A 21,631-nucleotide genomic window follows, 5' to 3' on the forward strand; every position below is an offset into this window, starting at 1 on the left:
AGCATTTGCCCAAGGAAAGAGGGCTGGGAAAGAAGAAAGACTGAAAATAGGAACCCCTGAGAGGATAAGGGGTGAGATCTTGAGGAAATTAAAATGGATGAATTCAAACAAAATGTGTGTAATTGGTTGCATGATCTACTCCATCTACTTCACCTAAATCACAACAAAAAGTGAAATATTTTTAAAAAGGAAACGGGGGAGGAAGAGTTTAGTTCAACTGAGGTGGGTTTTGAAATTTTCCTTGGAAGAGAGCATTTTGAAAAGACCATGGAGAATAAATGATAAAAGAATGGCAGCTATTTATAATGAAATGTGTGAACGTGCAGAGAGTGAAACTTTTATTTCTGATTTTCATCATACGGCCCATGCTCAGAGAGCTCAAGAGGCTTCCCCAAGGCGCAGGGTTATGGAGTGGTGCAGAAAGAGTGGGATTAGCTAAGAAGAAAGATCTTTAAATGTGAAGAGAGTGAGCATTTTGTGCAAAAGAAATAATGCGCACAGACACACAGTAGAAAGTCGCAGAATAGCAACAAAGACCAGCCAATGACTAAGTTGGGGGGCTAGTTATCCAGCTGGGGTTTGAAACTGAAGAAATAGGCAGAGGTCAACTGATGGAAAGTTCTGTGTAGGTGACAGCAGGTTAGTTTAACAGAAAAGACTCTAGCAACAAAGATGGCGTATGGTCAGAGATCCTAAAGTCAGGCGCCCATTCAGCCTCCTGGAGAGAGGAACTGAGCCTAGATTGGGACTATGAAACCAAATAGGGAGAGGAGGAGACTAAGGAAATAGCCAGCTTGAGCTAGAAAAGAAACATTTAGAAGGAGCTTTCCTGGCGCTTACCCTCCATTAACACGTGGCATTTGGTATAAGCTGTTCTTCATCACACAGTTATTTCGGACTGAGGACTGAGTTAATCAAACCAAGGACAGAAGCATGGAAATGCTCTCTTTTAATAAGCCTTTGCTCTGAAATCTCCTACTTTTGTTCATCGTCCTTTGGCTAGGAGACCCACGGGGAGGACTCTGATTAGCCGCAGCTGTCATGCTCTGGCAGTACGAATTCTCTTCTACTCTTCTTGGCTCCTCACATTATAAAGACTACATGGAGGAAGTGAAAAGGCAAAAACTATACCTATACCAGGGATACTTATCATTCAGTGGATTCCAGAAGGTAAGCTTGTTCTTTCTGATTTCTATTTCCTAGCATTGAAACACATTGGTAATCACCATCAGTAGAGGTTTGGTAGACACCATCAGTATAAGGTTATGGCTTAGCACCCAGACTAACATCAAATCCAAAATCTGTTCCTTCGTAACACTATAACCTTGATTTTGGCCTAATCTCAATATTCCTGATTCCATAACTGTGTAAAGGAAATACTATGAATTACCCCTCAGGCATGGGTATCTGAATTTTCCCATTAGTCACAATAGTGAAAAATCTATCATCTGAGTATTTTGTGAATGAATGATGTCCATCTGATAGAAACACCAAGGTGTGAGGCAAGAATAATGCTGGCCGTGAACTGCGGGGCACCTTTATTCCTTGTGTTTGCTAGTCAATATTGTAGCATTTCCTGGAAGGAATTTGAAGAAAGGTCATTTTCGAATAGGTAAAGTTGAAACAGATATAAAAGCAATGTTACTTTGTTATTATGGTTTACTACCATAATAAATTGTTTTAATATTAAACCACCTTGCATTCTTGAGGAGACAGATCTGTGTCTGCTTCTTTTAACTCTGTTTCTTTCCCTCTCTTTTAGCCATAGTCATGGGACTGCATCAGATGTTGCTGAGACCTTGGGCGTTGCTATTTGCTTTTCATCACCATTCAGAGGAGCCTGGGTGGTGCACAGCAGTGTGCTGGACGGTTGATTCAAAGGCGGGGGGTTGGAGTCCACCAGCGCTGCTGTGATAATTGAGGTTTTGTGTCAACTTGCCTGGACCAGCATTCTTAGTGATTTGGCAGTTAAGGTCTAGTAATTCACAGATCCTGGAGATGATTGTACAACTATTATTAATGTAACTGAACTACTGAATTGCATGATATGTGAAATACATGCCAATAAAACTATTTAATGTTTTTTTTAACAATTTATTGGGGCTCATACAATTCTTTTCACAGTTCATACATATACATACATCAATTGTATAAAGCACATCTGTACAGTCTTTGCCCTAATCATTTTTTTTCTCTTTTCTTCTTTTACATTTTATTAGGGACTCAAACAACTCTTACCACAATCCATACATATACATACATCAATTATATAAAGCACATCCATACATTCCCTGCCCCAATCATTCTCAAGGCATTTGCTCTCCACTTAAGCCCCTTGCATCAGGTCCTCTTTCCCCCCCCCCATTCCCCCCTCCCTCATATGCCCTTGGTAATTTATACCTCGTTATTTTGTCATATCTTGCCCTATCCGGAGTCTCCCTTCCCCCCTTCTCTGCAGTCCCTCTCCCAGGGAAGAGGTCACATGTGGATCCTTGTAATCAGTTCCCCCTTTCCAACCCACTCACCCTCCACTCTCCCAGCATCGTCCCTCACACCCTTGGTCCTGAAGGTATCATCCACCCTGGATTCCCTGTACCTCCAACCCTCATATGTACCAGTGTACAGCCTCTGTCCTATCCAGCCCTGCAAGGTAGAATTCGGATCATGGTAGTTGGGGGGAGGAAGCATCCAGGATCTGGGGGAAAGCTGTGTTCTTCATCTATACTACCTCACACCCTAATTAACCCATCTCCTCTCCTAAACCCCTCTATGAGGGGATCTCCATTGTATTTAATGTTTTTTAAAGACCCAGTAATTCCCCATAATGGGAGACAGACAAGGTTTTCTACTACAAAGAGTTAGGCTTGGAAACTCACATTGGGGGAATTTTTAGGGTAACTATGTGTTGGCTTTGAATTGATGACCGTGTTTGGTTTGGGTTTGGAATTCCCTATAATGAGATCTCCTTAAGGATTTTGCCTGCTTCCAATGTCTGTGGATGCTGCAGAAAAATTTGATTGATTTTTGCTGGGTCTGGATTCTACATCTGGCTCATCTACCTCTGGGTCTTTGGACTTGAATCAAAAACCTGCTATCTTACCTACCAACCTTGGATTCATCCATCCACCTTGGCAGCCAGAGCCTAACACCTAACCTACCAATCTTGGGTTCATCAATTTCTGCAGCTACACCAGTCAGGAGAAGCCTCCAGCCTGACACTAGACACATGGGTCTGTGACTTGCCAGCCTCTACACCACTCTGCGAATCATTTACTTAACAGAAATCTCATATATATATATAATTTTCTTCTTCTTCGCTATAGGTATCTTGGAAGAAAGGACTTAAAAAATACACTAAATAGCTCAAGAGTACAGTTCTACTCTGACACACACAGGGTTGCCATGCATTGAGTTGATCCCAGGACAGCTGGTTTCTTTGAAGTGGAGACCATGCAGCAATCTACCTGATAGCTCCATCAATTCATACTTGTTTATTGAGGCCCCTTTCTTAGTCCTAAGCCCTGTGGAAATAGCAAAGCCTGTTCTGAAAGAGATTCCAGTCAACTGGAGAAATAAGGCTAACACATTGAAATTAACACAGTTTGCACATATAACTACGAGCAAGACACTAAGCAGATCCAGCAAGAATCAGATACCTTGTGCTCTGGGGGTTCACCTATTATACACATCGTGGTGGAGCTGTTGGGTGACCCAGGGAAATAGAGCTCTCTGACAGAAAGCTGATTTCTAAGATCTGGCAAAACGAGGACCAAGAAATGCCAAGAGGTGGAAGTAGAGCTCATGAGGAACTTACTTGCCATATCTGGGTATCCAGAATGCATCTCTTCTCATCTTCAGGATTCTCTTTTGTCTGTGGTCCAAGGGAGCCTTGGGAGTGCAGTGGGCTCGGCCCTGGATGCCACCCTGCACCCTTAAAGATCTAGTCTCAGAAACCCAACAGAAAATCACTCGGAGTTGGAATCAACTATACAACAGTGGGGTTGGTTTTCATGTAAGAGTGGTACATTTTTTATCTAACTGCTCAATTTTGACAATGAGATAATAGAAAATACATGCCCTAACGGGAAACCCAACTAAGAAATAGATATAAGTAAGAACTGTAGTTTTCAAACTCAAAAGCAGGTAATTCGTAGTACTTCACCTATCATTGAGAGACCAATTAGAACCATTAGCAAATTGTTAACGCTGCTTTAATCTCCTCGATTTTATACCTGAGACATTCAGAAGGAGCACTTTGCTAGAATTAATTATTGTAAGTAAAACACACGAACAAACCCCAATTCACAAGTGTTCTCCAGGTGCTTCAGCTAAGATGCGCATTCCCGCACACCACTCACCGTGGAAAAAAAGATGCAACTCGGCAAACACAGACATAGTTAAGTCTCCAAACCAGAGCCACCGATCTTTACTTTTTATTATTTTCATGGTTTATTTTACTGTTGAAAATATACAGAACAAAACATACAGCATTTGACAATTGCTCATTGTACAATTCAGTGACATTGATTACATTCCTCAAATTGTGCAATCGTGAACACCCTCAGTTTTTACATTGTTCTTCCCTCATCACGATAAACTTCGTTGTTGTTCGGTGCCGTTGAGTTGGTTCTGACTCATAGTGACCCTACGTACAAGAGTGAAACACTGCCCTGTCCTGCACGATCCTCATCATTGTTCTTTGTTTGTTTTATATCATTTTATTAGGGGCTCATACAACTCTTATCACAAACCATACATCCATTGTGTGTCAAGCACATTTGTACATTTGTTACCCTCATCATTCTCAAAACATATGCTTTCTACTTGAGCCCTTGGCTTCAGCTCCTCATTTCCCCCTCCTTCCCCGCTTCTCCCTCCTTCATGAACCCTTGATAATTTATAAATTATTATTATTTTGCCATTCCTTACACTGTCCGACGTCTCCCTTCACCCACTTTTCTGTTGTCTATCCCCCAGGGAGGAGGTTATATGTAGATCCTTGTAATCGGTTCCCCCTTTCCACCCCACTCTCCCTCTACCCTCCCATTATCAACACTCTCACTACTGGTACTGAAGGGATTATCTGTCCTGGATTCCCTGTTTCCAGTTCCTATCTGTACTAGTGTACATCCTCTGGTCTAGCCAGATTTGTAAGGTAGAATCAGGATCATGATAGTGGAGTGTTTGGGGGATGAAGCATTTAGGAACTAGAGGAAAGTTGTATGTTTCATCATTGCTACACTGCACTCTGACTGGCTCCTATCCTCCCAAAGACCCTTCTGTAGGGGCATATCCAGTTGCCTACAAATGGGCTTTGGCTTCCCAATCTGCAGTCCCCCTCATTCACAATGATATGATTTTTTGTTCTTTGATGCCTGATACCTGATCCCTTCGACACCTCGTGATCACATAGGCTGGTATGCTTCTTCCATGTGGGCTTTGTTGCTTCTGAGTTAGATGACCACTTGTTTACCTTCAAGCCTTTAAGACCTCAGATGCTTTATCTTTTGATAGCTGGGCACCATCAGTTTTTTCGCCACATTTGCTTATGCACCCATTTGTCTTTAGCGATCCTGTCAGGAAGGTGAGCATTATAGAATGCCAAGTTCATAGAACAAAGTGTTCTTGCATTGAGGGAGTACTTGAGTGGAGGCCCAAGGTCCATCAGCTACCTTTATAATAAACCTATCAATATAGTCACATAGATCTACTTCCCCATCCTCATATATAAATATATTTACATATGTCCATGCCTGTATTTAGATCTCTATAACTGCCCTTTGCCTCCTAGTTCTTTCCTCTATTTCCTTTTACTTTCCTTTTGTCCCACTATCATGCTCAGCCTTGATTTGGGTTTCAGTAATTCCTCTCAGTTACATTGCCCTTGATCAATCCCTACCAGGCCTCCTACACCCTCCTCACCATTGATTTTAGATCACTTGTTGTTCCCTTGTCCCTGGATTGGTTAACACCACTTCCTTTCCCCCACCTTCCCATCTCCCATGTCCACCACCCGCCCCCCACCGCTATCATCTGTCCTGTTATTTTCTCCTCTAGATTGTTTATCCAGCCTATCTTTTCTAGATAGACCTGCATATATAATAATATGCACTTTAAAAACAAGACAGAGCAAAACAAAGCAACAAAAGAAAACCAAACAACAACAAAACAATGACCAAAAATAAGAGAAAGAAACACCTATAAATAGTTCAAGATCTGTTTATTGACTATTAGGAATGTTATCTGAGCGAGTCTAATGGATGCCACGCCCTGGCCCCCAAGTCTATTTTTGGTACTCCCTTGGGATTTCCTTGCTCTGCTGCCCTTGCTGTTCTGTTGCACACCCTTAGTGTTTTATCTCGGTGTAGTGGGGTCAGATCGGGTGCCATTCCCACACTGTGTCTCCAGTGTTGTCCCCTGTAGGGCTGTGGGTCAGTGAAGAATGTCATGTCTCATATTGGAGCCGGCCATATGGTCCTCTCTGTGGAGTGGCTGCCCTGAGTGGGGATATCGTCCTCAAGGCCTGGTGGGCCAGGATGTGTTCCATTCTCTCTTCCTCCCCATTCATTTGCTCCCGTGTACTCTGTGCATGCCCTTCTCCCTGAGCTGTAGCTTCAGTGCTGTCCTCTGAAGTAAATTCTTCTGGGGGGCATTATTGTTCTTATACTTGCGCTCATTGCTGCAGCCACTGTGCCAATCTATCCCATCGATGGCCTTCCTCTTTTTCATTGTCCCTGTGCTTTACAAGGTCTGATGTCCTTCTCCAGGAACTGGTCTCTCCTGACACATCCAAATTATGTTACTTCTATTTCACCCTTGAAATTGCTGTTGTCGATTTGACCCCATCTATATACAGTTCTGTACAAGAGTACAATGCTCAAGGCAGGTATTTATTCTGGTGTTGTGAGTTACTTGTTGGGCTGCTAAATAACAAGGTCAGCAGTTCAAAACAACCAGACACTCTGAGGGAGAAAGGTGAGGCTCTACCCTGTCCTATTGGGTCAGTATCAGTTAGAATTGACTCCATTGGAATAAGTTTGATTTTCTTTTCAATTCTTTGGTTTGATGAAGACTTTAGAGGATATTTTTAGTTTAAGGTGTAAAGCGTATCTCAAGGCAATGGTGTCAGGGGGTTAAGCAGCCCCAGTGGATCTAAAAGGTCTAGGTTTCATGAAGGTTTGAATTTCTTTTCCACGTCTACCACTCGACATCCCTCTATCTTTTAACCAGATCAGGTCTATCCAAAAGAATTGTTGTTCAAAGTGTTTTTTAATCAGACTTGCGTGTCCTCTGGTCCTTCTGATATCCTAGCAAAGGAGGCAGTTGCTTTTGGAAGCAATTCCAATTATTGATCTTGATGGTGGGCCTACCATAAAACATGGAAGAATGCTCAAGAGTGCCGGCCCATAAAACTATAGTAAATGACAAAGGCTAGGTGTAGTCCAAAAGTTCAGAAATGCAGAGAGCTGAGTTTGCTCTGTTGAGGAGCCAGACTTTGGTGAATAAGTTAAATTGAAGCAGCCGAGCAGGAGAGATTGAAGAGAAATGCTTAGGAGTGTGAATCCTGGGTTCTGACCAGTGAGGATGAATCTTGGCTTCACTACTTGGCCTTGCACTAATTACTTCACCTCTCGGTGCCTTTATCTGCATGAGAATAATTTCCATTCCTATGCATTATTAATGACACAGTTCCTTGCTTGGCACAGGTAGGAGGTGGCCTCAAGATGGACCCAACCCAGAGGAAGCCTGTGCTCGTCAGACAGGGAGCAGACACACACCCAGTGCTTGCTGTTGCTGCTCGGAGTGTGTGTGAAGAAGGCCCATTTCAGAGCAGTGCTTCTCTGAAGGTCACTTATTTGTGAAAAATCCTGATGCATATACTCAAATCCCGATTATTGGCACATATAGTTTATTGCCCTTCCCAGATAATGTTTTGTTTAGATTTTTATAAATTGCAAGTTTGTGGTAACCCTGTGTTGAGTAAGTCTATTGGCACCATTTTTTCCAATAGCATGTGCTGTTATTTTGGTAATTCCTGAAATATTTCATTATTTTTCATAGTCCTATGATTGCACATTTAACAGACTATAAGATAGTGTAAACAAACTTTTATACACCCTGGGAAACCAAAGAATCACGTGACTCATTTCATGTTGATGTTTGCTTTATTGTAATGACCTGGAGTGGAAGTTGTGATTTCTCTGAGGTATGTCCATACTTAGAAAAACCAATTCGAGCAGAAAACCCTGGAAGCATGGGTGCACGCATCAACACAGACATGCCCACACATCCCATTAAATCCCTTCGGATTTCCATGATGCATTACGGGAGATAAGTATATTGTGTCTCTTGGTCATTTTTTTCAGTCAACTTACATTCTCTCAATAGGCAATGGTAATTCCAACCTATACTTAAAAGAAAAAATAAGAAACAACCCCGCAAACTTACATATTATAAATGGTGCTAGTATTTATAATCAAAAGTTTGGGGAATAAAATATTTTTTCAATGATGTCTTTGAGATTCAAATATAACTTTTCTGGGAAAGAGTAATGTTGGATTTTTGAAAATCATATTTAGCGTTTGGAGATATGGAGTCCAGAGATTCTGGTGGTGTGAAGAGCAAAGAAGTGATGCTCTTAATTACTTAATACCAGCAAAACATGTTTTTCATTCTTTTTCTGGTAAGGGTGCATATAATTATCTGATAAGTATGGATAGCTAGAGTTTATTCCATAATAAAATGTCTGGTACATAAGTTCCCCAATTTATTTACTTATTTTCGCCTTCTGCTTCCTTTTCAGAAAAACAAAACAGAACAAAAAACTAATCCTCTCAGCCCACCCTGACTCCCTAGCAAACCTTTTGTTCTATAGCTGATGATCCAGCATCACGTGAATGTATCTGTACTTGAAGGCTCCCTGAATGCCCAGTGGGCTCTGGGGAGTGGTACTACTCACTTGGGGAGCTTTCGTTTATGCTGACCAGACACGTTTGCCAGCAACCCCTGTGTAGTGTAGGGTGTGTAGTGTAGGCCTCGAGGTGTGTAGTGTAGGCCTCGAGGTGTGTAGTGTAGGCCTCGAGGTGTGTAGTGTAGGCCTCGAGGTGTGTAGTGTAGGCCTCGTGTGTAGTGTAGGCCTCGAGGCTCATCCTGTCTGCCCTCCGTCTATGGCAGTGCCTCTTACCCTCTCCTCTACGTCCCCAGGGAAGCCCCGATACTCCCCTGGACCTACTCCGACCATGTATAAAGAAAGTGTAGGCATTGAATCTCGACTCCTATCCCCCCCCGCCTTACTTTGATAGGGAAAAGGAAGGAGAGGTGTTGAAGACATCCCAGGTGAAATGAGGAGCCCGTTAAATTCTACAGAAATACTAACATCAAAGACCATTTGCTGAGAAGCAGAATCTGACTCATGAGGACCCCGCGGGTTACCCAGTAGAACTGCTCTCTAGGGTTTCTTGGCCGTAATCTTTACACAAGCAGTTCACCGGGGCTTTCTCCTGCACAGACACTAGGTGGGTTTGAAACGCTGTTTTGGCTACCAGATTCTGGAACTCGAAGTGACTCGATGTGCAGCAGAAGGAAACACTGACTAGTGCTGCCCAGCCTTCACGCCGGTTTTGTTTGAAGCCACTGCGGTAGCCACTGTGTCAGTCTCTCTCATCGAGTGTCTTCCTCATTTCCACTAACCTCTACTTGACCATGCTGTTCTTCCCCAGGGACCATTCTCAGCTGATAGCATGCTTACAGTACATGAGGTGAAGCCTCCCATCTTTCCTTGCAGGTAGCACGCTGGCTGTATTTCCTCTAAGACAGGTTTGTTGGTTCTTCTGGCAGTCCACAGTCCTTTCCATGCTTTGTCAACACCATAGTTCAAGTGCATCAATTCTTCTTTGGCTAATTTCCACAATCAGGTGGTAATTGAAAGTACCATGGCTTGGGTCAGGTGCACCTTAGTCCTCAAAGGGGCATCTTTGCTCTTTAGCACAATAAAGAAATCTTGCGCAGCAGATTTATCCAATGCACTGTTCTTTGATCACTTGACTGCTGCTTCCATGAGCACGGGTTATGGATCCAAGCAAATGAGATCCTTGACAGTGTCAGTCTTTCCCCGTTTCTCATGCTGCTACCTATTGGTCCAGTTTTGAGGATTCTTGTTTTCCTTACATCAATTTCCAATCCATCCTGAGGGTTGTAGTCCCTAATTCTCATCAGCAAGGGTTTCAAGGCTGTCTAAGCCTCTCATTTACCTTTCAAAGATTTTCTATAATTTTGTCTTCTTTTTCTTAAAGGCAGTTCTTCAAATTGTAAGAAAGTCAAACTCTACAAAACCTACTTTGCTCCTGGTCTGCACTGTTATCTAACTATAGGATTCTTTTCATGGGATTTTGTAGCCTATCCTGAGATCTTCAGCACCATCTAAAATGTTGCTTCTCTGAAGTAGTTTCCACTGAGGAACAAACAATACTTACCAGTTGCATATAATCTGTTCACAGCTCTGGTGAATCATCTGATCTGTAGTCAGGCACTTAATGAATGTTAGAGGATACAGCGAAAATGAGAAAGAACTAAACCAAATACTCAAAGGAGAAACTCATCTACAGGATTAACAGACTGCGCGAACCATGGTCTTATCTACCCCGAGTCCAGAAAAATTAGATGGCATCTGACAACTACTACTGAATATTTCAATCAGGACCACAATAATGTGGAATGGAACCTGCAATTCCCAACAAACAAACAAACCACACTTGCTGGAGCAGTTGAAACTGGAGGTGTCTCCAAGTGTCTCCCTGAGACACTCTTTAAAACCGTGAACCAAAAATTCCCCTGAGGTCACCTTTTAGCCAAATAACATATTGGTTCACCAAGTAAAGGCTCAACAGTGAGTACTGAACTCCTTTAACAACATCATCTATATGAGACCAAAGGATCGGCAATTACCTTAAAACAAAGATGAGAATGTAAGGAAATGAGGGAACGAGAGTAATGGAAACGGAATAACCAGAATGGAGATATTGAGAATGTTCACGCACTGTGAAGATGTAACCAGTGTCACTGAACAATTTTTGTAGAAATTGTTGGATGGGAACCTAAGCTGTTGTGTGAACTCCACCACTAATGCAATCAAATGTTAGTCTTATATATTTTTATTCAGTAATAACGTGTTAAGGGAAGGCAAAGGCACGTCGCAATGTCCTCTCTTCACGATGGGATGATGACTGTCCTCCACATTTAGCTGAATTTTCTAATCTCAGATGTTACAATTCATAGTAATGAAAAATTAGCCTCGAAAGTTCATTGCACTGCTGTTCTTTCATCTCTCCATCTATGAAGTGCCTGCTCCGAGACCTCCTATTAAATTTGGATGATACGGGGTCAAAGGGACGAAGATTTCCAGGCGGTAAGAAATGTACAATGGCAGCACAGCACAGCCTGGTGCACCCAGTGGTCCACGCAGATGAAGGAAGGAAAGGGAGGGGAAGGTCAAGCTTGGGTTGAAGATTCCTTTATATGGATACAGACCTGACACACACATATACACTCACCTTAGTTTGATTTCTCTCATTTTACCACAGGCCAAGGCTTCCGGCATGGCCTAAGGAGGCCGAGAAAGCTTGACTGAATGAATCCATCAAGATTGAGTTGTTGTCACTCAAACACACCACACACACACGCACACGCACACACACACACACACACACACACACACACACACACCTGCCTCTACTTTAAAAAGCAAAAGTGAAGAGGGACAGAGAAATTTTCCCAAGGTCTTCGTTAAGGAATATATTTTTTAAAGAAATACCTCTTATCTCTTGAGTTTTTACAATGGGCCTCTGCAAAGTGTTTCACATGCACTGTGGGCTCATTTAATTTTCCGTTTACTTGCACCTCAAGTCTGTGAAGCAGGCACTATTGGTAAAGAAAGGCAAGGAAAGGGGAAAGAAATCAGACAAGTGGCCCGCGGTCACAAAGATGGTGTTGGCAGCACCTGACTGGGATCCACGTTTGTAGACTCTCTTCTGTAACCACTTCCCTTCCTGAAGCCACAAAAGAGTTGGGGAGATGAGTTAGACAATGGATGACGTTTTTAATGAGCTAAAAGTAAGTTTAAACTTTTTAAGTTGAAAAATGTAGAAACTAGGTAACTATTTCTTCAAAAACGTTGACGTCCTACTCAGTAATGATTACTAACTGGTTGTATAGAATGATGAATCCGCATCTCAATTCAGCGTCTCATGGCAGTCACAGCTCTGATGTATTCGTTTTCAGTTTCCAACTTCATGTGGACGGAAACTGGGCGCGGACTGACTGGGCTGGTGTGAAATCCTGAGCCCCCGTGAGAATGTTTGGTCTTTTGTTTTGTTGGGTGTCCTCAAGCGGAGGGGCTGACATTCCACTGCGTCTGGGCAGTGGAGGAGCAGCGAGGCGCGGGGGAGCCGCACCATCGACATGGAAACGCTATCAAGGCAGAAAGGTCCATTCAGGGCGCACACGATACATCCAATATAAGCGGGAGGAGGATGAAAAAGAAAAAAAAAAACTCTCCCAGCGGGTGGGCAAATGCTTGAGCGGGTCTATTAAGCAGTGGGCAGCGAGCTCCGGGACCTCCAGCCATCCCAGATGCGCGCAGCTGGCGCGGCCTTGGCTGGAGGTCGCGGGAGGCCAGGCCGAGGGGAAGGGGGACGCAGGGCGCAGTCGTCGCTTTACCCCCGGGGGCTGCCTCGGGGGGGGGGGGGCGAGTGGCCCGGTTTCCCTTCATCTGGGCGGCGCAGCGGCTCCGGGGCGCGGTCCCTGGCCCGGGCGGCCGGTCCAGCTCGGCTGGGGAGGGCAGGGGAGGGGCCGCGCGGCGCGCCCAGGATGCCCGGCCTTCTCCGGCGACCGCAGCCCCGCGGCGGGCTCGGCTCTCCCGCAGGGCTCCACCCGCCCAGCCTCGGCTGCTCGCCGCGACGCGCCAGGCGGCTCCCACGCTACCCCCGCGGGCCAGCGGCCCCGGCTCGCCCAGACGGACGCCGCCTTCCCGCCGGGGGCTCCGCGGCCGCCGGCTCCGGGTGCGCACAGCAGCCCGCGCGCGCGCGCACACACGTGTGCAACACAACCAGGCACCCGCGCCCGCCTCCCCGCGGCCGGGGCGGCCCCCGAGCCCGCCGGGCCGCGTCCCTTCCTCCCCGGAGCGCGGCGCCCGGGCCGCCCGGGCAGGCCCCTCCTCGGGGGAGGGCCGCCGGTGGGGGAGTGTCTGGCTGCCCCCGCCCCTCGAGTGAGTGACTGGGCGCGGAGGTCCCCTCCCTCCCTCCCTCGCTCCCCCCTCCCTCGCTCCCTCCTTCCCGGTCCCCTCCCTCGCTCGCTCCCCGCCAGCTCCCGCTCGCTCCCTGCCCACTCCCCGGGGGGACGTTCCGTGCCGCGGCCGCCGCTTCTTTCACACTTTACTCGGGAGCCGCGCGCCGCGCTCGGTTACTGGAGAGCTGGCCGCGCGCCGCCGCCGCCTCCCGCCCGCACGCACGCGGGCCCGGCTTCGGGCTTCTCGGCTGGTCCTCGGCGCCGCCGCGGGGAGGAGGGGGAGACCCCGGCGCGCCGTGGGAAGGAGGAGGAAGAGGCGCAGGAGGGAGGAAGGGGAAAGGCGTGGAAGAAAGGGGCGGGGGGCGGGAGGCTGTGCCACCTTCAGCCCCCCCCCGCGGGCGCGCAAGGTAAGTGAGAGCCCCGCCGGCAGCCGGGGGCGGGGGCAGTCGGGGCCGCAGCCCGGCGCGCCGAGCATCCCCGCGGGGGCCGGCAGGGAGGCCTGCGGGGCGCCTGCCGCGCCGAGGGGCTGCGAGCCGCGGTCCGGGCGCGGGCGGCGCGGGGCCCTGGCCGGGGTTGCCGCCGGTGCGGGGCTGGCGAGGCGGCTGCAGGGACGGAAGCGGGGGCCCGGAGGGTGGGGGTGAAGGGAGCCGCAGGGGGCGGCTGCTGGCCGGGGCGGAGGGACGAGGATGCGGTCGGGGCTGCTGACGACTTTCGTCACGTTGAGGCCTGGGTGGCTGGTGTTAGACACCCCTCCCTCCGCACCCGCACCCCTCGCCGCCCTCCGCTTCCCTGCCCTCTCGGGCTTCGCTCGTAGCCACAGCGCTCCGCAAGCCAGAGCTTGAAAGGAAAAACAAAAACACACAACAAACCCAACAACAACATTCAGAGCCCTTGGCTAAGTCTACCAAGTACCGGCGCCCGCGTTGACGGATTGATGTGTTTGCGTGGGTGGTGCTGTCCTGGAGATGACTGAAGTTTTGACCTTCCCGGGGTGCCTTGTTTCGGTGCACCCGTTTGCCCACCTCCGTCTCTGTGTTATTTGTGCCCCTGCGAGGCAGCCGAAGGTGCTTGGTTATTGTACGCGGAACAGATTGCCCTTCCCTCTGCAGGCAGTTCACGAATTGCTGCCTTTGCTGGGCTGGTTAACGTCCTTCCCTCATCGTCCACCCTGCCCCCTCCCTTGGCAGAGGGAGTTCATCCTCCCCCCACCCTCCCCCAACTTACTGTTTGAGTCAGAGAGGTGCCTGGGTTGAAGGGCTCCAAAAGGGTCCCATTCATTCCTCATCGAAAGCTCCGAATTGGCTCAGGCGCGTGGCTAACATTTTGGGGTGGCTCTCTGCTCACAGCGTCGCCTGGTCAACGATATAAATACACACACAGAAACTCGCATTGATCCCGAGAGGTGGCAAGCAGTTTCAGGGTGATTTGTTTCCAGCAGGAAGTTGACAGCCTCTGAGGCATCTTCCCCCGCATTCGGGCCAGGAAAAGTGTTTTAAAATAGACAGTGCTTATGTTAGACGTGGACCTGAAAACTACCCATAGTTCAGCTCTTGGGGCCACTCTGAAAGTGATACGCTCAGGACCGCAGCCATGACATGCTCACCTCTGACTCTGGGCCCAGGCGGGGCTGACATACCACAGATTGCAGTTAGTGCTTCTTTAAGGTGACAGCGTGGATATTTAGGGGAAGTGACAAGGACATTAGACGACTACAGATGATGGTCAAAGGAGTGGACTCAACTTCTGCCTAAGAAGAATAAACTTTCAGTTTGGTGCACAGTTGGGGTGTGCTAGCCTAGAAAAATCACTGGCAGCGTCATCCTGGGTTACTGCATCTCTCAGGGGAAAGAGGGTTGTTTCTTGGGAGGGCCTTTATAACCAAGATGCTCAATTTTGAGGTTTTCTCTGCTTTTTGGTACTCTTGAGCTGGGTTGTAAGGATGTATTTATTCTGTGTTAGCTCTTTAGAAATGTAATTGATCAGACTTGACAATTAATTTGGGCTTGATCATCCAATTTTGTAAATAGAAAGTGCCAGAGATGGGACAAAAAGGTATTTATCAGCATTAAATCAGTGCAGGGACTAGCACCTCAGAGATCACAGTAACAGCCAGGCATTGTATTTCCCTAATGTTTCCTGCTGTGCAAACCGGAGATTCAGAGAACAGCCCTAGAGGGAAAGCAACAAAGACATATGCACTACACACTTGGGTGACTAGATGCCTGGGAAGGACTAGGTGTTTCTGCTACCAAGCACTTTCTCAGATTGGGCATCTTCCCCCTTCCTGGGGAAAGGGACCAGAAAAAAATGACTTGGGTTAGTAGGAGGTCTCAAAAGTTCTCACTGTCTAAGTTCACCCAAGAAGTCTCCTGAGATTCTAGCGTTCCTCTTCAGAACTGACTCCACTTCGCTTGATTGGAGACAACTGAACATTTTATTTCCTTGGCTCGTAATTTATTCTTTCCCTCCTTGTCTCACTTCATCATTTAACATGGATTTTTGTGAATTGATAGGCTGGAGGTTTGAGCTGCTTGGAGAAGGGCAGGGTATAAATCAAGAGCTTTGCTATATCGAATTCTAAAATCCTACTGGAAGGAAGGTGTGTTAACTGGCCCGCCCAATTCACTGACTTGATTCAATCAACCTTGATTCAAAATTATTGAGAGGGGTACATTTAAATAATAGCAATCCCCCAAGGGCTAACAAGGAATTGAAAGTGGCATTTACCTAATATTTACATTATGTTAGATCTAAGTTACTGGAGAAAGGATTGAAAGTAGACCAGAGAATGTGTGTAGGTCATATGCAGATACTTTGCCATTTTTATGCTAAGAGAACTTGATTAGACTCAGAATGTTGGCATTCATGGGTTTTCTGCAACCAGTTCTCCTTGGGTATGGCGGAACAAGTGTGTGCACATCACTTTGACTCTGCAGCTCAGCAAGCCTGGAATGCTGTGTCCTGTAGGGCTTGCTCCAGGCTCTTAGTCGCTCACTGCCCTTTCCTACTGGATATTTGTGTCCTGAAGGAGACCTGCCCTTACTGCACTGTCCCCCCCCCCCCCCACCAGCCTGAGAGAGAGAGTGCCAGTATACTACTCATGAGGGCAAGATGTACTTATGAAGCAGGAGAGGCTCATTTGTAGGATCCTATCTCTTATTTGTGTCAGTGGGTTTACTTGAACACATCAAGACAACTTGGAGCCATAGGAGGTACCTTCTGCTCCCCACCCGTTTAAGTAACTAGGTCGTTGGGTTCCATATTTATCAAAACTTCCAGCTCTATTTCAAGCATGATCTCAAGGATACAATATGACTGTCACTGGAGGGAGAGACAGACTCTGGAGGGAGAGTAATTCTAGAAGGAGGATGCCAGTTGACTGAGACGCTGGTCGACCTAACTGCCTATGGCAATTAATTGGGGGAGCCCTTGTTTTGGTTTGCATGTAGTTTTCCTGCTGCCTTGTGTAGATATCTATCCTCTGGTGCATGAGCGTTGCATGTTTAGGTAGTTTAACCTGTTAAATTCTGGACTTCCACCTGAGTGAATGAAATCCAAGCTTCCCAGAATTAGGGATGGGCGTATACATGGTGATAGGCTGTCAGCCCTCAGAGCAACACATTGATGCCTAATTATCAATCCAAAGGGAAGGTATAGCATGTCTGATAGTATCAGGCAAGTTTAGGTGAAAAGAATTTATGTAAAAGTTGATCTGCTCTCAACTTTTCAGAAATATTGACTGTGAACATCAGTGCCAACATCTCACTCAATACCGACAAGTTTATTCCAAGCCCCGGGGGTGTAGTGGTTATTCATTGAGCTGGTACCACAAGGTCAGCGGTTTGAATCCACCAGCTGCTCCTCAGGAGAAAGATAAGGCTTTCTACTCCCATAGAGTTACAGTCTCAGCAATCTACAGGTGCAGATCTACTTTGTCCCTAAAGGGTCACTGTGAGTTAGGCATCTAGTAAATAGCAATTCTCTCAGAGATATTAGTCTATATTAGTTTCATAAACTTAGAAAAAAGTTAATTTGGAAATGGAGATAGTGTAGCCTTCTCGATAAACTGAGCATGTTTGCTTCCCAGGACTGCCGTAACAAAATCTCATAAACTTGGTGGCTTACATTATTCTCTCACAATTCTGGAAGTTAAAGGTCTGCTCTCAGGGTGCAGCCGGTGCCTGCTCCCTCTGAGGGCCCTAGAGAAGAACACTTCTTGGTGGCTGATTAGATTCTGCTGGCTGTTGGCCATTCCTGGCTTATAGACGCATCCACCTTCTCCCTGTTTCCACCATTGTCACGTGGCATTCTTGGTATGGCTTTGCGTCTTTGCGTCCAATTATCCAACTCTTCTTATAAGGACACCATCCTATTGGATTTAGAACTCACGCGAATCTACCTTGACCTCATCTTCATTCAATGACATCTACAAAGACCCTGTTTCCAAATAAGGTCACATTCTCAGGTTTGGATGGTTTGAAGTATTGGGGTCTGTATCCAATCTAGTATAGCGAGTCTTGAGATATTGCCTCTGGAAGTATTCAGTGACATTTTCTCAGTGTCACTGTAAGATGTTTTTAGTTTATTGACATGGTTTTATCCGACAGGTACATTTTGGGCCATTTTGTGGTCGTCGTTGTGTGAGCAGGAAAAATTGTGCTTAAGTAGGTTATCGTTGAAACATGAAAAGCAGATCGCAATCGACCAGTATAAAATACTGCTAAGCAAACCGAGATGACAGGGAAAGGACTTGTGTGCGGAGAGAGAATTACAACACAGAACTATATTTTAAAATTGTGACAGTGGTGCATTGAAGAAGTCATAATTCAAGAGCTTATCTGAAGTGGCATGCAAATTATAGATATCCATATTTTAAAGTGGGCGGTTATTTAGCTTGACTATCTCTGTTCTGGAGTTTAATTGTACAAGTTACAGTTGCGACAAGAAACAACATGACATGCCACGGTTATGCAATTGGACAGGAGGGCTTGGAGGTAAACTGGCTGGGATGCCCTCACCCCAGAAATTAACACGCTGCAGTGTCTGCGCTTCCTAAGGCATCAGGATCCCTTCGCTGTTTCATCAAGTCCTGCTGCCACAAAGGGCTCAGTGGAAGCATCTTCAACTTCCGTGTGGGAGACCTGGGTTTGATTCCCAGACAGGGGAGGTTTGTGTGTTGCTGTGCTGCTGGTGGTGGGAGCATGACTTCCAGAATAACACGGCTCGTAGAAAGGTCAGGCAATCAAGTTCCTTTCAAAAACCAGCCGGTGAAACCCCTAGAGATCCCAGTGATCTGATCCCACTGTTCATGGAGTTGCCCTCCGTCTAGAACCAACAACCCCACCATCCATCCACAGAGAGTGCGGTCTCTCTCCGCGTGTGGAAGGAATGGAAACGCATGGGATAACTGGACTCAGCCACTAGAAAGAAGATAGAGCTGTCGTCTCAGCAGCCCCTGCCACTTGGAATTCACTCAATGGGTGATTGAAATGGGTAGAATTAATATAATTAGCTAGACCCTGTAATGTGCCAAAGCCTCCTTTGGAAATACATTAAAGACACTTAATTTAAAAAATATAGCAGTTGATTAATAGCCCCGTATTTTCCCTCGGGGAGGGGTTATTTACATGTTGAAAAATATTTGCTAGGCAAGCCAACATGTCAAAGCTGATATTCTCATAAATGTCAGAAATTTCTAATTAGGAGTATCTTCATTTGGACTAGATGAAGGGACTTCAGAAAGTTCATGAAAAGCTGGGATGCAAAGATCATGGCACTTTCCCACCAGCTTTCTGAAGCCCCTGTGTACATTCTCCACATCTGATAAAGGCTTCCTCCGTCCTGATCTCCAACGGAGCTGTCCGAGCACATCCGTGAGCAACGCTGTCTCACGTCGCTAGTGAGCGTGGTGATTATCAAGGTACCGTTTGGTATCCTGCCTCCTTTGATGCTGTGCTGCAGCAGAACCATAGCCTATAGGGATTCCCATGCTGGGATCTCTCCAAGAGTGAGCCTGGACAGGAGAGAGGGGTCCTTGGGAAATCCAGGTAGCCCCACTGCTTGATTGATTAGGACAGAGATGAACTGCACCATCCAATTTCCAAGGCTGTAATCTTGATGGAAGCAGATTGCTATGTCTTTCTCCCTCTTCCCAAGGGAGGTGGGCCTCAATTTCACTGCTGCTGCCTGGAGGAACTGCAGAAGTAAAGCCAAAACCTGACTCCTGCAGTGAGCTCCCAGGAGCCACGACTCTCCCACTAAAGCTTCCTCTCCTGCCTCTCTCTCAGCTGACTTGGACCTCTTGCTTCTGAGCAATATCCCTTACACCCTTCCTGGAAATAAAAAAAAAAAAAACTGACTTGATTTGGTTTTTCCTACCTCACTGATACCCATGCATAGACCTTCCTGTCTCTTATCCCACCATCTTTAACTTGTGCCTTTAAGATTTAGGTTTTATGTGCGGGAGGAGGACTTAACATTTCAGATAGTTTCACCCTCTCTCCAGACCCTCCTACCTCACTGCCCAGTGGCGGACTTCCTGCTCCCAGCCAGGCCTTTCCCTTCTGCCCTCAGGGCCCCTCTGCTGCCGTCCTGCTTTGCCCCACACCTCCTCCCTTATTACTCCCACCCACGCCCTGCATCAAGACTTTAGATCTTCCAGCACTACCTGCCTCTGCCTGTTCCTTGACTCACACCATCTCAGGAAATGTGTTTATAGCATGCATGAGTTGAAGTTCACATGCTTTCAACCTGGTGGAACATGGAATTAGAGCCCTGCGCCCCTTCAATCTGGGGACCCTCCTGCCCGTGTTATCATTTTTTATTCCACTGTGTGGTATATTTTGACTTTTCCAGGCTCGTAAGCCATTTAATAACAGCTGGAGTGCTTTGCTCCCCTTAGCTATTATGTTCTTTGTTGGATGGCAGATAAAGGAGCTATCTGGATAGTTATTTTTAAAGATTTGGATGGCACGTCCTGCAAAACATTGCTGAGATTTTCATAAGAGCACTACTGAAAGGCATCCCTCTGGGTCAGAATCTATTTACTAATCACAGACGTAGGATGACGTGTACAATTGTAAGTGTGTACTCGCTGGTATCCTCATTACCTCAGGTTTTTATTCTCTGTTGGTGAAATCAATGCGGCTGCATCTCGAACCACGTTTTCTCATCTGTTGTAGCATTTCTTGCCCTCCCTGAGGATTTTATAAGCTCATGGGACATGTTTATGCTGAGCAAAGATCCTTTAGCTAAGACCTGGTATTTGGGTTCCCCACCCAAGCTTGCAGCCTCCCTGTGGGCCAGCAGTGGCAGTGGGCGAGAGATAGCGGTGGGCTGAGGACCGCAACTGGAGAAGCCTCTCCCATCGACTCGTTGCAGGCACGTTTGAGTTGCATTTCAAACGTCGAACCAGCACGCGGCGTGCAACATCTTGAGTGCTCAGGGCTTTGGGGAAAGGGGACTGTGAGGCAGAAAAAGGACTGATGTCATGTATGTGAGAAACCCCTCTCCTTGGGGATCCACATTTTATTGGGGTGCAGTGGTTATTGGTCCTGTTTAAACTCGGCTTGGATACAGTTGAGCTCAGTTGATGGCCATGGACCCCCCTCCTCCCCCAGGAGGTGAGGAAGCAAAGGGGACTGAGAAGGTGGTAGTCTTCATGGGTGGGTGGGGATGTGTGTCACACCTTACATTAGAGATAGCCCAGCCACTCCTGAGAGCTTCTAGAAACCCCGGTGTTGGCAGGAAGGTCATCATGTGGTTGTTTACAAGGCAGTAGGCCCCCTGCCCCCCCCCCCCCGTATTAATACTGAAGCTTCTTTTGTGAAAAGGTTGAGGGGCCGTGTGTGGAATAAGGAGGGACTTGGAGGCTGGGGTGTGCAGGGGCCGCCATTACAAGAGAATGTTTCCAAGACACAAAGAGGTAGTAAAAGCCAAGAGGCAACCTCAGCCATTCTGTGTGAACTTTCCTAAAATGAATTTGTTGCCGTTCTTGCAATGAAAAAGTCCTAAAGGAATAAGTAAGTTGTAAGTCATTCCATGAGACTGTCTGCGCACTTACAGATTTATAGTCTTAGAAGCCCTGTGAATTTGGAATTGACTCAATGGTAGTGGGTTTGGTTTTGTATCATTATACGTCTCAAACCAAAAATGTCCATGACAATCTAGACAAAGCTCCCCAAACAAGCCTTATGCTTACCCTGGGTGGTCTCCCAATGCCCTGCCGGCTGTAGGGCATCCTCCCTTCTCTGCTTCTCAAGTCTCAGTTTACACCTGTCTCCTCCGGGTTCCTCCTCCTCCCTTACAGCACTTTCCACCGTTACCTTCCAAGGACTCACCTGACATCTAT

The 21,631-nt window shown here is 46.7% G+C and overlaps 1 protein-coding gene across 1 annotated transcript in view; it reads left to right on the forward strand.

The window, feature by feature from the left end:
* The first annotated feature begins 13,329 nt into the window (after positions 1–13,329).
* C1H1orf21 (chromosome 1 C1orf21 homolog) overlaps positions 13,330–21,631 on the forward strand; it is a 317,291-nt gene continuing 308,989 nt past the window's right edge. Inside the window, exon 1 of the mRNA XM_075528302.1 lies at positions 13,330–13,688. The gene's annotated coding sequence lies outside the window, so the exon portion shown is untranslated. The remainder of the gene's footprint in view (positions 13,689–21,631) is intronic.

The sequence above is a fragment of the Tenrec ecaudatus genome, chromosome 1 (assembly GCF_050624435.1).
Source record: "Tenrec ecaudatus isolate mTenEca1 chromosome 1, mTenEca1.hap1, whole genome shotgun sequence".
Taxonomy (NCBI): domain Eukaryota; kingdom Metazoa; phylum Chordata; class Mammalia; order Afrosoricida; family Tenrecidae; genus Tenrec; species Tenrec ecaudatus.